The sequence below is a fragment of the Pan troglodytes genome, chromosome 16 (genome assembly GCF_028858775.2).
Source record: "Pan troglodytes isolate AG18354 chromosome 16, NHGRI_mPanTro3-v2.0_pri, whole genome shotgun sequence".
NCBI lineage: Eukaryota > Metazoa > Chordata > Mammalia > Primates > Hominidae > Pan > Pan troglodytes.
Genome location: NC_072414.2, coordinates 75,673,180 through 75,687,916, shown reverse-complemented (window position 1 = coordinate 75,687,916; position 14,737 = coordinate 75,673,180). Strand labels below are relative to the sequence as shown.

Here is a 14,737-nt window from a genome sequence, read left to right as displayed (position 1 = left end):
ACATAACCACCAACTTCACTGTGTGCTGGCTGTGTGACCTTAACCAAGTCACTCCACCTCTCTCAACTCTAGTTTATCCATAAAATGTGAAGCTCAAATCAAATACCGTATAAAGGGAGTCAATAAGTATTAGTTACCCCGGCAGAACTCACTCTTCCACAGAAACCATGTAAGATACCACAAGGACCGCCTGGCATGACCTGACGTCTGTACAGCATGCCATCCTGCAGCCTCAGAGGTAAGCGTCCGGTGCAATCACAGAGTGCACAGACAGCCAGGAAGCAGCTCTGAGATGCCATCACTGCCCCTGAAGGGAGGGTCTTCTGCCTGAAGATAAAGTAGCCTTTTCCCTGCACAGATTCTCCAGAAGTTTCCACCAAGTGTACAGAGAAACCACTGCCAATACTATAGTTGTTGGGAGGATACAGACTTGGGCCTGGCCCACAGTCATCCCACATGGACAGTCATGTGGCAGTGGAGGGGCAAATTAAGGCCAGCTAAGAATTCACTGTTTGTCTGATACAAACAGCTGATGGATGCAGCCTTTCAGCAGAAAACTTGCATTCTGGCTGGGTGTGGTGGCTCATGCCTGTAATCCAAGAACTTTGGGAGGCCGAGGAGGGTAGATCACTTGAGGTCTGGAGTTTGAGACCAGCCTGGCCAACATAATGAAACCCCGTCTCTACTAAAAATACCAAAGTTAGCCGGGTGTGGTGGCGGGCACCTGTAATCCCAGCTACTTGGGGGGCTGAGGCAGGAGACTCACTTGAACCCGGGAGGCGGAGGTTGCAGTGTGCCCTGTGCACCTCCTGTCCTGTGCACACCCCGCCTATGAGAGGTGCTCTTGGGCTCCCTCAGTTGCCCATACAGAGCCAAGATCTAGCCACTGCACTCTAGCCTGGACGACAGAACAAGACTCTGTATCAAAAAAAAAAAAAAGCTTGCATTCTACCGCATGCCACCTTCATCCTCTTTTATGACATTTCCAGGGTTATGCCTATTTCACCAAATGCCTAAAAGGCAGTATTTGAAGCGGTACCAATTTTTGCTATGAGGACAACTTCGTCCAGCACCCACAGAGCTCTGCCCTTGAGAGACAGGCCCCCTGGGGCCACAGTGTGACCAGCCTGGGCTGACACTGCCATTCTTAGTGTACTCCACTTAATTATTTAAGGCATGAGGCATTGTTTCCTTCTCAAGGCAAAGCTTTCAGAACATTTAAAATTCATGGGAGAAGCCAAGGAGTAGCTTTTTTTAGCTCCCTCCCTTGAAGCCAGTGATATGGCTTTCAATCAGGCTGTGGGATTCCAATTCCAGTTTTTCAGAATATTTCATCCTTGGTGAAGCATGCCTGCTTTAAAAAAAAAAAAAAAAAAAGGCCAGGTGCGGTGGCTCATGCCTATAATCCCAGCACTTTGGGAGGCCGAGGCAGGCAGATCACGAGGTCAGGAGATCGAGACCATCCTGGCTAACACTGTGAAACCCCGTCTCTACTAAAAATACAAAAAATTAGTTGGGTGTGGTGGCATGCACCTGTAGTCCCAGCTGCTCAGAAGACTGACGCAGGAGAATCTCTTGAACCCAAAAGGCAGAGGTTGCCATGAGCCGAGATCGCGCCACTGCACTCCAGCATGGGCGACAGAGCGAGACCCCGTCTCAAAAAACAAAACAAAACAAAACAAAACAAAACAAAACTGACAGAAGAAAAAGAGAGGACACTCTCACAAAGTCAAACTCAATTAACCAGCAGTTCTGTCTCACAGGAGTCACTTTAAATTTACTGAATCTGATTCTGTTAGTGCCAAAGAAAGACAGGAGCCCTAACCATCACTAGGAACACACTGGGTGAGGGGAAGACAGGACTCCTTCTACTACGAGATAAAGCTGTGCTCAAACCCAGGCCTGGGGGGCCTAATTCAGCACTCTTCTCACCCAGCTCCATCCATATTATGGAAGACAGCCCAATGCTAGAGACCATCTAGGTGGGCAAGCAAGGGCCTATGCAGGAGAGCTCATCCCCGAGTAAGATGTAGGGAAGAGGGCCGGGCGTGGTGGCTCACGCCTGTAATCCCAGCACTTTGGGAGGCCAAGGAAGGTGGATCACTTGAGGTCAGGAGTTTGCAACTAGCCTGGCCAACATGGCAAAACCCTGTCTCTGCTAAAATCACAAAAATCAGCCAGGCATGGTGGTGCGCACCTGTAGTCCCAGCTACTTGGGAGGCTCAGGCAGGAGAATCGCTTGAACCTGGGAGCTGGAGGTTGCAGTGAGCCAAGATCACACCATTGCACTCCAGCCTGAGCCTGGGCAACACAGCAAGACTCTGTCTCAAAAAAAAAAAAAAAAAGAAAAAAGAAAAAAAAAGACCTGGGGAAGAGCTACCCACCACACCCCAAGGCAATGCCATACGGAACAGTATTCTCACACCACAGAGGAGTAATTGAGGCCCCAAGACAAGCTGACGGTGCACTCCCTAAGATGAGAATTAATGGGCTGCCTCCTGAGCCACACCCCTGAGCCTCCACAAGGGCTTCATCACTCCCGCAAAGCTCGGCCCTCAAGACACTCTCTCTGAGGATGAGGAAAACCCAGCAATGTTCAAAGCTGTTTACTCCTCAGAACAAGGTTTGGACAAAGCTTTTGGCAGCATCACAGGCCTTCTCCTCCTGCCTCCTGCCCTGTGCACACCCCAACTGTGAGAGGTGCTCTTAGGCTCCCTCAGATGCCCACACAGAGCCAAAGCTGGGCTCCCTCCCACCGATCTGAACCCCACTGGGTGGGTCCACATAGAGCAAGCTCCCCACCACAAACGGCAGCTGGTAATCTACAGGGGGGCGGCTCTCTCCTCCCCGTGCCCTCACTGTCAGCTCAAGTTGTCCCTTCTCTAGGCTAAGTATGCCTAAGTCCTTTAAACAGGTGGTGCTAATCTCCTTTGGATCAAGGACCCCTTTGAAAATCTGATAAAAAAAAAAAAACAACTATGGACACCCTCCCCAGACAAACACACACTTATCTACAACTCTCCATAGGATGGGCAGGGGTGTTCAGAGACCCCACATCCCACATTAAGAACCCTTCCTTGAGATGAGGTCTTGCTCTGTCATCCAGGATGGAGTGCAGTGGTGCAATCATGGCTCACTGCAGCCTCGACCTCCTGGGCTCAAGGAATTCTGCTGTCTCAGCCTCCTGCGTAGCTGGGACTACAGGTGCATGCCACCACACCCAGCTAATAAAAAAAAAACAACAACACAAAAAACGACTTGTAGGGAAGAGGTCTCACTACGTCACCCCAGGCTGATCTCGAACTTGTGGCTTCAGGCAATCCTCCCACCTCAGCCTCCCAAAGTGCTAGGTTTACAGGTGTGAGCCACTGCACCCAGCCAAGAACCCCACCTTCTCATCATTCTCACAGAAACATGCCCAGACCCCTCCTGCTCTGCATTCTCTCCTCCAAATGTCCTTCCACACATCTATACTTAGGGGACCTCTGGTGCCCAGAACCAAACGCAGGGTTCTAGATGGGAGCGGGGCAGGCCCACTGCCTCCTTTCCTACAGTGCTTTCACACTTCACTAAGGTCTTCAGAGTTTGAGGCAGCATCCTGGCAACCACATCACCAGGGCTGACTCACAGGGAGCTCACCTTCCACTCGAAATCCCCAAGTCTCTCTCACACTCACGAAAGACCCGCCCCACTCCCCATGCCCAAGACATGAATAGGTGCCATCACTCTACCTTGGGAAGGGGTGGACACCACACTTCCCTGCCACCCAGCAACACGCAGAGTTCTCCCTGCCCTGGATGTTCCCAAATCTGAGCCGGTCCTTCCCGCTCCCTATCCTCCCACACTCACAGGAAATCCTTCTGGAAATCAGCAGGCCTCAGCATCCCTGGCCAGAACACTCTCTTCACTTTCATGCCTTACTGGAAACCAGTGAGTCCCTGAGAGCAACACTCCCCACCGCCCCCCACATATGCAGAACAGAAAGGGAGGGGGAAGGGTATCCTGGTGGCCCCCATCATGCAGTCCCTCTGTGCCCTGGAGGCGAGGTCATTCAGCCACCTGCTCCCACCCACCTTCGCCTGCCTCCACGTTACTTTCTGCCACCCACCAAGGGCTTCAGCTCCTGGCCCAGCCTCCTCTTCCGCCCACCACCTGTCACCATCCACAGAGATAACCCTCAACACCCTGGACTCAGTTCCTCAGCCTCTTCCACTCCAGTGCCTCCTTCCCCATGCTCCTTTAGTGACCCTCACCCACAGCCATACCCTGGAATCCTCCATCACCTTAAAACATGAGCTGCAGATCCCTGGCTTCCCGCCCACACCACCCATCCTCCCAGTTCCCCGCACATGCATTTCCCATCTCGCAGAGACCTCCAGGCCACTGATTTACTTCCCCACTCCACCAGCCACCTCCTGGCCTCCCTTTCTTCCTGGGAGGGCCCATGTCCATCCCATGGTCTCTCATGGTTACCAATCCCCGGTGGATCCTGCCCCCCTGCCTGGCCGAACCCCAGCCTGATGCCTTCTGCCACCTACTTCCTCCACACCCACACCCACGCCACTGGGCAAGGTCAAAACAGGGTGGACAAGTTTCAGTTTAAATTCATGTTCTCTGACCTCAAACTGTCACTCTGCAGTGGCCGACAGGCCTGTGTTTCTCTGGTAGCCTTGCCGCCCACTCCCGGAAAACAATTTCACATCACCTTCTCCTCCAGCTTCCCACACCCTGTCCCCCACTCACGCTCTCTGCTGACGACCCTGCCTCATACTTCAGATGGAAAAGAAGAGCCACAGATGGGAACTCTGTCTTCCCACCACACCAATCCCGCCTGCATCTCTGTCATGGTGGCCTCCTTCCCTGGGGCTCTGAACCACAGCCTCTCATCTTCTCAAGGCCTGGGCTCCTCTGCCCCCCGCCTTCAACTGGCAGCGCTCCCCTCACACCTCGCCTGCTGCATCTCCTGCCTTCAATGCTTCCCTCCGCACCTGCGCCCTCTCATGTATGGTCCTATTTCTCTGCTCCCTTAACAGTCAACTTCTTCAAAATGTGGTCCACACAACCCTGCTCCCCAGCCTCGCACTCACCTTCCAACCCACCTGGCTCCTGGACCCATCTCAGCAGTGCTCAAACCAATGCCCAAACTCTCCTGCTTAGGACACTTCTCCACTGGCCACCCTGAGGCCACCACACCTCACTGGCCACTCCTCCTCTATCTTCTCTGCTGGCTCTTCCTCCTCTATGGCCACCTAAAGGATGGGTGTTACACACTCAATCCTGAGCCCTCTCCTTCTCTGCCTGCCCTCCCTCCCTGGGTGACCTCACTAGCCTTCTCCCAGCTGACCTCTCGGCTAAGCCCCAGATTCATACAATTACCTACCTCCTCCCCAGCTCCACCTCCACTCACCCCCTCAACCTGAACCTGTTGATACTGAATTTGACTCCCACACCCCCATCCTAACTTGCTCCTCTTCCAGACTTCCCTACATCTCCTAGTGGCATAACCTAAAAACCAAAGGGGCCTTCTTTATTCTCTCCCTCTCCCTCATCCCTTATGCCATATCTCATCCATCTGAAGGTTCTTACAAATCCATCTGCAAGCCTTCTGTAGAACCCACCCACTTCTGTCTCCTCTGTGACCTTCTCAGCCTCAGCCAGCAACCGCTTTGACCTGGAGACCTTCGATGGGTCTCCTTGCTTCCTTCGACTGTTGTCCCCTTCCACTGCATCCCCCACAGAGCAGAAGTGTGCTCTTCTTAAATCTGAAGGATCATGCTGCAGCCCTGCTAAAACCTTTCACTTTTATTGAATCATACTGCCCATCAAATAAAACTGCCAGTCCATGCCTCAGCTCAATTTCGTCCTCGCGTACGTGTTTCTCCAATCTGAGACAGGGTGCCCTCCCCTCACTTGCTGCAGTCCTGCCCTGCTGGTCTGACTTCAGTCTCTCAAACATTCCAGACATCCCCCTCCTACTTGCAGTCTTTGCACCTGCTCTTTCCTCCACCTAGAACGCTCTGCTCCTTTTCTGCACATGCGGTAGCAGCCTAAATGTCACCACCTCTTCAGAGGGGCATCTCACAACCACACATTCTAAAGTCGGTCTCAGCCCTTGCTTTTTTCCCTCTGGCACTAAGCACAACCTGCGGTTATTTTATTTGTGGATCCATTTACAGGTTGTGTTTTCAGGGGAGGGGCCAGGGACAGGTGGAGCTGTCTCCCTCACTAGAATGTAAATTCCACACAGAGAGGGATGGTGTCTGTTTTGCTCACCATTGATTACATGTTGAAATGATACTATTTTTGGTATATTGGATTAAAATTTTAATTTCACTTGTTTCATGTCAATCTTTTAATGTGGATACTGGAAAACTTAAAATTACATACATGGTTCTCCTATTTCTTTTGTTTGTTTGTTTTTGAGACAGACTCTTGCTCTGTCACCCAGACTGGACTGCAGTGGCGTGATCTCAGCTCGCTGCAACCTCCGTCTCCCAGGTTCAAGCGATCCTCCCACCTCAACCTCACAAGTAGCTGGGACTGTAGGTGCACGCCACCATGCCTAGCTAATTTTTGTATATATTTTTTTTTTTTTGAGATGGGGTTTCTCCATGAACTCCTGAGCTCAAGTGATCTGCCTGCCTTCGCCTCCCAAAGTGTGTGAGGTGTGAGCCACCATGCCTGGCCAGCTCTCCTATTTCTATTAGACAGAGCTGGTCTGGAAGGCAAGGGTGGGGGAGTCACAGATTATAACAGATTATAACTTCATATTATAATTAAATGTTTTATGTGCTAAACAATATAGAGGGGCCTGGACCAAAAATATTCAGGGTACACACAAGACTATTAGGTTGGGTTAGGTTATAGCAGGCTTGAAATATCCAACTAATGAGGATGAAGTCATGAATCATCAGTACTTAGCTCATGTCAAATATCCATGACATGTGCACATTTGAAGGCCAACATTGGGATGACAGAGGATGTGTTTCAACATAGTCATACAGCAAATATCCTGCTGCCCCTCCCAATGCCAATGGGTTCCCAGGCCACTGTGAATGACATACAGTCTAGACATTCTTCTCTGCATAAGACTTCATGCTCTCACCTTCAGCTTTCCCCTTCTCAAACTTAGTGAATGAGACTCAGTGACAGAAACTTGGATTTTGTTATGGTTTGGTTTCTCTGACTCTGGACTGCTGCTGGACTGAGTGGGCTGAGGGACAGTGATGTGCAGAAGCAATCAGCCCATATTCCCTGAGTTCCATGAGACACACGTTAAGTCAGAGAGTTGGGAGGGACACAGATAAGCTGCCCCCACACTGCCTCTGCCCTCCAGGTCAGCACATTAATGTTCGTTCCCTCCAAGACATTATCCGCTCCCATGGAGCAAGAAAATCCACTTCTCACAGAGGTTAATAAACTTACAGATCTCATTACTCAAAGAGGTCATGCTGGTGAGAATTTTAATGCATTTTTCAGAAAGGGTCTGGAAGAATTAACAACAGAACAATGACTGGCAACTCAGAGAAGTGAGGGCAAAGAGGTGACCGATGGAGACAGAGCAGGCTCCCCCTCCTCCCACATGGTGTGCCCAGGGCTGTGGATGGCAAAGCACTCCGAGTCCGATCAGGGTGGCTGTCCCTGTGCACCCACCTTCTGGGTCTGGGACTGCTTGCATCTGTTCTTACTCCCTGGTTGCTTGGCATGTTGGCACACCATCTACCAGTGGCCACTGGCAGCTTTACAAAGTCACAGTCTTCAATCTTCAACTGGTCCCTGAAGGCTGTTCTCTAGTCAGTATTTGCTTCAGCTCACTCCTCACCCCAACCCTACAACCAGCTTTATCAACCCATTTTCCTTCTTGATCTACCCTCCGGTTCTCAGATCAATCCCTTATCTCACACAGAGAAGAAAATGCCAGCTCAGCTGGGCATGGTGGCTCATGCCTGTAATCCCAGCACTTTGGGAGGCTGAGGTGGGTGGATCACCTGAGGTCAGGAGTTTGAGACCAGCCTGGCCAACATGGCGAAACCCCGTCTCTACTGAAAAAACACAAAAATTAACCGGGCGTGGTGGTACACACCTGTAATCCCAGCTACTCAGGAGGCTGAGACAGGAGAATTGCTTGAACCCAGGAGGCGGAGGTTGCAGTAAGTTGAGATCGCGCCACTGCACTCCAGCCTGGGCGACAGAGCAAGACACCGTCCCCCCCAAAAAAAGAAAATGCCAGCTGATCAAGCTCCCATGCCCCTCTTCTGGCCACAGCCTCAAAATGCCTCTATACCTGCACCTTGCCTGGTCTCTGAGGACGATGCACTCCTCTTCAGGTCTTCCCCTAGTTGCCTCCTGCCTCCAACCTTACTGCCTCTCATCCTTCTCTAAGATATTCAATCTCCCTTTTTCTTTACCCTCAGACTCCCAACACCCTCAACTTATGAAACAAACATCAATGGTCCTTCTACCCTGACTCACTTTCAAGCTACCTTCATCATCAGCTAGACTTCTCCACCCGCTCCTCACATACTCACTTATTAAATGCATTTTGCCTGCAAATGGATTTGTGTTTTCACATTTGGCTGAGGCTGCTCTCAAACTCCCTCAGTGCCCTAACACTCCCACTCCCACAGGGGTACTTAACAGTCTCAGTCTCCCGCCTCCTCTAAGCTTTCTGAGGCCTCTGACCCTGTTGAGGATGCTCCCCTTTTCAGCCTCCTCTCCCCTGGCTTCTGCAACCCCTCTCTCCTCCAGCCTTCCTCTGAGTCTCATCACCTCTCAGGCTCATTCACCGGCTTCTTTTCCTTCCCTCCAGTTGCAGGCCTTGGCCAGAGTTCCATCTTTATCCTTCTTGACTTTCTTTCTCCTTAGAAGGTCAAATCCATCTTAGAGGTGATGGCTCCCAAATCTGTATCTCTGACTCTATCTGAACTGTTGAGTGTTAGAGCTGAATTTATACTTGCTATGGATAGCCTGGACAAGTGAAAAGTCACCATATCCGCCCAAAACTAAACTCTCATTTTCCCCAAAAGAACTGCATCTCCTCTTACGTTCCCAATCTCAGTCAACATCACCACTATCAGCCGCACAGCCTAGAAACATACACGTCAATGGTAATTCAGCCTCTTGCATTCTCTCATCCTAACAACCAAGAGTGGAGTCCATCCACCACATGACTCTCATGGGAGCTTTGGTCTCCAGAAAGTGCATCTTAAGAACAGGAATTTTGGCTGGGCACGGTGGCTCACGCCTGTAATCCCAGCACTTTGGGAGGGCAAGGTGGGCGGATCACTTGTGGCTAGAAGTTGGAGACCAGCCTGGCCAACATGGCAAAACCTCGTCTCTACTAAAAATACAAAAAAAAAATCCCATCCTGGCTAACACGGTGAAACCCCGTCTCTACTAAAAATACAAAAAATTAGCCGGGCGTGGTAGCGGGCGCCTGTAGTCCCAGCTACTCGGGAGGCTGAGGCAGGAGAATGGCGTGAACCCGGGAGGCGGAGCTTGCAGTGAGCCGAGATCGCGCCACTGCACTCCAGCCCGGGCGACAGAGCGAGACTCCGTCTCAAAAAAAAAAAAAAAAAAAAAAAAAAAATTAGCCAGGTGTGGTGGTGCAAACCTGTAGTCCCAACTACTTGGGGGGCTGAGGCAGGAAGATTGCTTGAACCTGGGAGGCAGAGGTTTCAGTGAGCTGAGACTGCACCACTGCACTGCAGCCTGGGCGAAAGAGCAAGACTCTATCTCAACAACAACAAAAAAAAGAACGCGAATTTTGCTCTCAGATATGCTCAAGCTTGGTTTCCAACTCTGCCATGTCCTGACTGACAGCTTTGGTAGGCTACTGAATCTCTTAAGCCCAGTTTCTTCAACTGTGAAAATGGGGAGGTTGTCCAAATGTCCATCAATGATAGACTGGACTAAGAAAATGTGGCACATATACACCATGGAATACTATGCAGCAATAAAAAATGATGAGTTCATGTCCTTTGTAGGGACATGAATGAAGCTAAAAACCATCATTCTGAGCAAACTGCCGCAAGGACAGAAAACCAAACACCGCATGTTCTCACTCATAAGTGGGAATTGAACAATGAGAACACCTGGAGACAGGGTGGGGAACATCACACACCGAGGCCTGTCGTGGGGTGGGGGGAGAGGGGAGGGAATAGCATTAGGAGATATACCTAATGTAAATGACGAGTTAATGGGTGCAGCACACCAACATGGCACATGTATACATATGTAACAAAGCTGCACATTGTGCACATGTACCCTAGAACTTAAAGTATAATAAAAAAAAGAAAAAGAAAATGGGGAGGTTGTTGTGAGAGTTAAGTGAGATATTGCATAGACAGCACTCTGCATAGTGACTCCAACCTACCAAGTTCTCATTAAATGATAGCTTAATTGTGTCCTCATTTAACAACTATATATGAAAGAACTGCAAGGCGGGAGGATTGCTCAGGAGATCAAGACCAGCCTGAGCAACATAGTGCAACCCTATCTCTACAAAACATAAAAAATTAGCTGTGCATGGGCTGGGCGTGGTGGCTCACGCCTGTAATCCCAGCACTTTGGGAGGCCAAGGCGGGTGGATCACGAGGTCAGGAGATCGAGACCATCCTGGCTAACACAGTGAAACCCCATCTCTACTAAAAATACAAAAAATTAGCCTGGTGCCTGGCTGGTGCCTGTAGTCCCAGCTACTCAGGAGGCTGAGGCAGGAGAATGGCGTGAACCTGAGAGGTGGAGCTTGCAGTGAGCTGAGATGCACTCTAGCCTGGGTGGCAGAGGGAGACTCTGTCTTAAAAAAAAAAAAATTAGCTGTGCATGGTGGCATGTGCCTGTGGCCCCAGCTACTCAGGAGGTTGAGGTGGGAGGATCGCTTGTGCCCAGAGGTCGAGGCTGCAGTGAGCTATGATTGCACTGCACTGGAGTGTACTCCCTGAGTGACAGAGCAAGACCCTGTTCCAAAAAAAAAAAAAAATCTAACTCTCACCCCCAGTGAGAAGTCTGGAATCTTCCATATGTTTTCCTCTTTTACAGTATTACATATAACCCTAGAAGCTGCCTCAGATCCATTACAGAGCAAGGCAAGGTTTACATTATATAAATCTGCTATATCAGCTTTCTCTCTCTATCCCTTCAGTTCTTGCCTGGAGTGTGACCAGTTCCTATGAGGTCTCTTTCCTTCCAATCTCCATACTACCCTTCATTACTATCTCTAAAATAATTTTCCTGGCTGGGTACAGTGGCTCACACCTGTAATCCCAGCACTTTGGGAGGCCGAAGCAGGCAGACCACTTCAGATCAGGAGCTCAAGACCAGCCTGACCAACATGATGAAACCCCCTCTATACTAAAAATACAAAAATTACCTGGGTGTGGTGGTGCACACCTGTAATCCCAGCTACTCGGGAGGCTGAGGCACAAGAATCGCTTGAACCGGGAGGCAGAGGCTGCGGTGAGCCAAGTTCACACCACTGCACTCTAGCCTGGGCGACAGAGTGAGAGTCTGTCTCAAAAAAAAAAAAAAAAAAGTCCTAAAACAAGCATTATTCTTCTCTTCAAAACTGAAAATGTTCCCTTACTGCCTACAGACTGAAGTCCATACAGTATAGTGTGTTCCTGCCCCCCACCCCAAGTCACCTCTTCCTCTCCAAGCCCACTGCTTGATGCCCAGGTCAGGCCTCATTCTTCAACACCAGGACAAGCTGCTCCCCTGACCTCCAGCCTCACCTATGGCTGGCTCCCTGCCACTCACAGGATTAACTCCTAACACCTTAGCCCAAAGCTCTCTCCTTCATGCCTATACCTTCCCAAGCCTTTCTCCACATTCACCTTCTACTCCACATTCTTTTCCATCTCCATGCCTATTATTAATAGCTAATGTAAATCAACATGTGTGTTTCATTCAATCCTTACAACAACCCTACAACATTGGTATAATACTATTATTATTCTCATTTCACAGAAGAAGAAATGGAAGCTCAAAGAAGGTCAGTACATTGCTCCAGTCACACAGGCAGTGAATGGCCAGGCAAAGACTGGGTCCAAGGTCCCTGTTCTTGACCCGCATACTTCACTACTTCCCTTAGGCAACACTCTCTGCCTAAATGCCCTGTTCCTCATTTTTTCTGCCTGAGAAACCCCTCTTTATCCTTCAAGATTTAGCTTGGATGTCACCTCCTTCAGGAAGCCTTCTCTAACTTTGTACAGAGTTAAGCATCTATCTACGTTCATATTTCAATAACAGGCTTATTTCATTGCCCTAATTACCTGCTCACCAGCCATCTCCCTCAGGAAGGCAGGGACTCTGTCTTATGACCTGTCTTCCTGGTGTCTAGCCCAGAGAAGGTACTCAACATTCAGGTGATGGTCATTGGCCAAAGGATCAAGAAAGGTAAAAGAGCTGACGAACTGATGAAGGGTGATCAGAAAGGAATTCAGATCCATACGAGTAAGGATGGGAGTCCAGAGACATACAGGGACCCTGAAACTACTGACTAGTCCACATGGCCCCTGGTACAACATCCTCCAATGCCCATCCATTGGGCAGTGTTTACTTGATGTCCAACTTCTCCACTAGCCTGTAAGCATCCTAGAGCCACCGATGTCCATCACTGTGTTCCAAGCACCCACGACAATGCCTGACACAGGTAGGTCACTGTTGAATGAATGAGCGAATGCATATACAAATAATCAATGAGGAGCTCCCTGACCAGCAACACAAATCCCTAGTCTGATGCCACAATGGGGAGAAACCACTTAACTTTGTCCACACTTGCACCTCCCTGTAAAAGCAACGGGTTGGCAGACTGGTTTTCTTGTTGATATACATGGGTCAGCTCACTCTCCTGGCCTTCCCGATCCTCTGGCTGGCGACATTCCTCCACCCACACCACCTGAGAGGCTTAGCAATATGAGGCAACATTTCACAGGGTAAGCCTCAGATTGCCTGAGTCACCTGATGACTGGAAGCCAACTCTGGCACTGCTCAGGACTGGGAGCAGAGTGACTGGGTCGTCTGGAAGGCAGCCACACAGTGGCTGAAGACTCAGAGAGTGCCCAAGGGGATTAAGGATGAGGGAATGGAAGCACATGTCATCCCCAACCACCTAACTCCAGACGGTGCCCAAAGGGCCAACTTCCCACCCAAAGAAGAAATGATGGCAGTGGTAATGATAATGATGATAAACTTGGCCATCATTTACTATTTATGTGTCCGGCATTGTGCTAAATGCTCTATACACATTTTCTATTTAATCACCTCAATCATTTAATAGATGAGGACAGTGAAGCTTAGAGAGAGAAAATATGTCATCTAAGCTCACACAGCCAGTGAGGGTGAGGAGGGCTGGGGCTTGAGCTGTATGTGTTTAACCAGCCTTCCCAGCTCCCACAACCAATGGTGCTCCATGACAATGCAGCTGAGACAGCTGAGTCTACGCTCAGTCCACTTGGAGGAGTTAGAGAGCTCTTCCTCATACCAAGTGAGCTGAAATATGTCTTGATGCCACCTCCACTGGGAGCTCCTTTTCCTTGTCTTTGGAGCATCCTGGAAGAGGCTCCATTCCTTTTCCCCATGAGGACTCTCTCTGTCACCAGCTCCCACAGGACACAAGCTAAAACAACTCTTCGTTTTTCCATTTATCTAAAAACTCCAATTAAAAGCTTTCCCAATTAGAGATCCCAAAAAGGATCCATTGCCCAGGCAGTGGGGTCTGCAATATTCCTCACTCATCAGGTCCCTGTGGATACCGCCCACCCCATAACCCACAGACAAGATTACCCCCAGAACAAAAGGAGGACTCAAGGCAGACTGGACTTGGCCTGCCCCTCACTGGTGATCTGGACAGAGATTTCCCCAGGCAGGGCAAAGAAAGGGGCCTCCTAGAGCCCCTGCATAGCTGGGACCCGCCCTCACTTCGGCCCTCCTTTGACTGGGAGCCACTTGTGTACTCAAGAGCTTCTTTTTAATACACGGCTCTCACCCTGACTCCTCTGGCTAGTGGCAAAGCCTCATCCTAAGCTTGTCTGCACAGGGGTGGGGACTCTACCATCTCCAATTCCTCAGAGGAATAATAATAAGACTATCAACCAGGCTTATGAATAAAAATTTTTTTTTTAATCTCTCTAGTCTTTGACAAATGTCTAAATGTGTTCCCCACAAGCATATTTTTATTCTAACAAGCTAATTTGAAATATAATTTAAATAAATTCTACCAGAATGATACCATATGACTAACAGCACCCCGGTGGCAGAACTACTGGAGTCTTCATCATGCATTCAGAGGCTCCCATCCTGCCGTTCTTCCCACACAAAACGCACCCCGCTAGGAAACTGGATCATGATGCCAGCTCTCACCTCCAAACCTATAAATACGACTTGGGGGCAGTCTGTGTGCGCAATACCTAGAAAATGCAGACACATAACAAGCAGTGCTTAAAAGACCAGTGGATCAAAACCAATGCAAATTAGAAGCTTTTTGCCCCAATTCCTCACAATGCTTCTTTTTGCTCAATTTATTTTCACCCTGGGGGGAAAAAACAAAGTCTAACTCTCAAGATCTATAAAGTCAGGACTTGATATACCACAGATTTCTAACATTCAGAAAAATGCCTTTTCTCTATTGTAAATATGCTATTTGACTGCTGTTCACGTTTGACAAAGGTGAAGAAAGTTTTTCTTGTCAAATGGAAAAGGGGTCCCTGCCCTCAGCCCCACCCCGTGTATCAAAGAG

The 14,737-nt window shown here is 49.5% G+C and overlaps 1 protein-coding gene and 1 long non-coding RNA gene across 10 annotated transcripts in view; one reads left to right on the top strand and one right to left on the bottom strand.

Annotated features, from left to right (window-relative positions):
- Positions 1-14,128, top strand: part of LOC129137161 (uncharacterized) — a 51,563-nt gene extending 37,435 nt beyond the window's left edge. The window contains exon 5 of the long non-coding RNA XR_008539392.2: positions 11,968-14,128. This is a non-coding gene — a long non-coding RNA (uncharacterized LOC129137161). The remainder of the gene's footprint in view (positions 1-11,967) is intronic.
- The window catches only part of HOMER2 (homer scaffold protein 2), a 133,404-nt gene that overhangs the window by 76,998 nt on the left and 41,669 nt on the right, over positions 1-14,737 (bottom strand). The gene's annotated exons all lie outside the window — the stretch shown is intronic.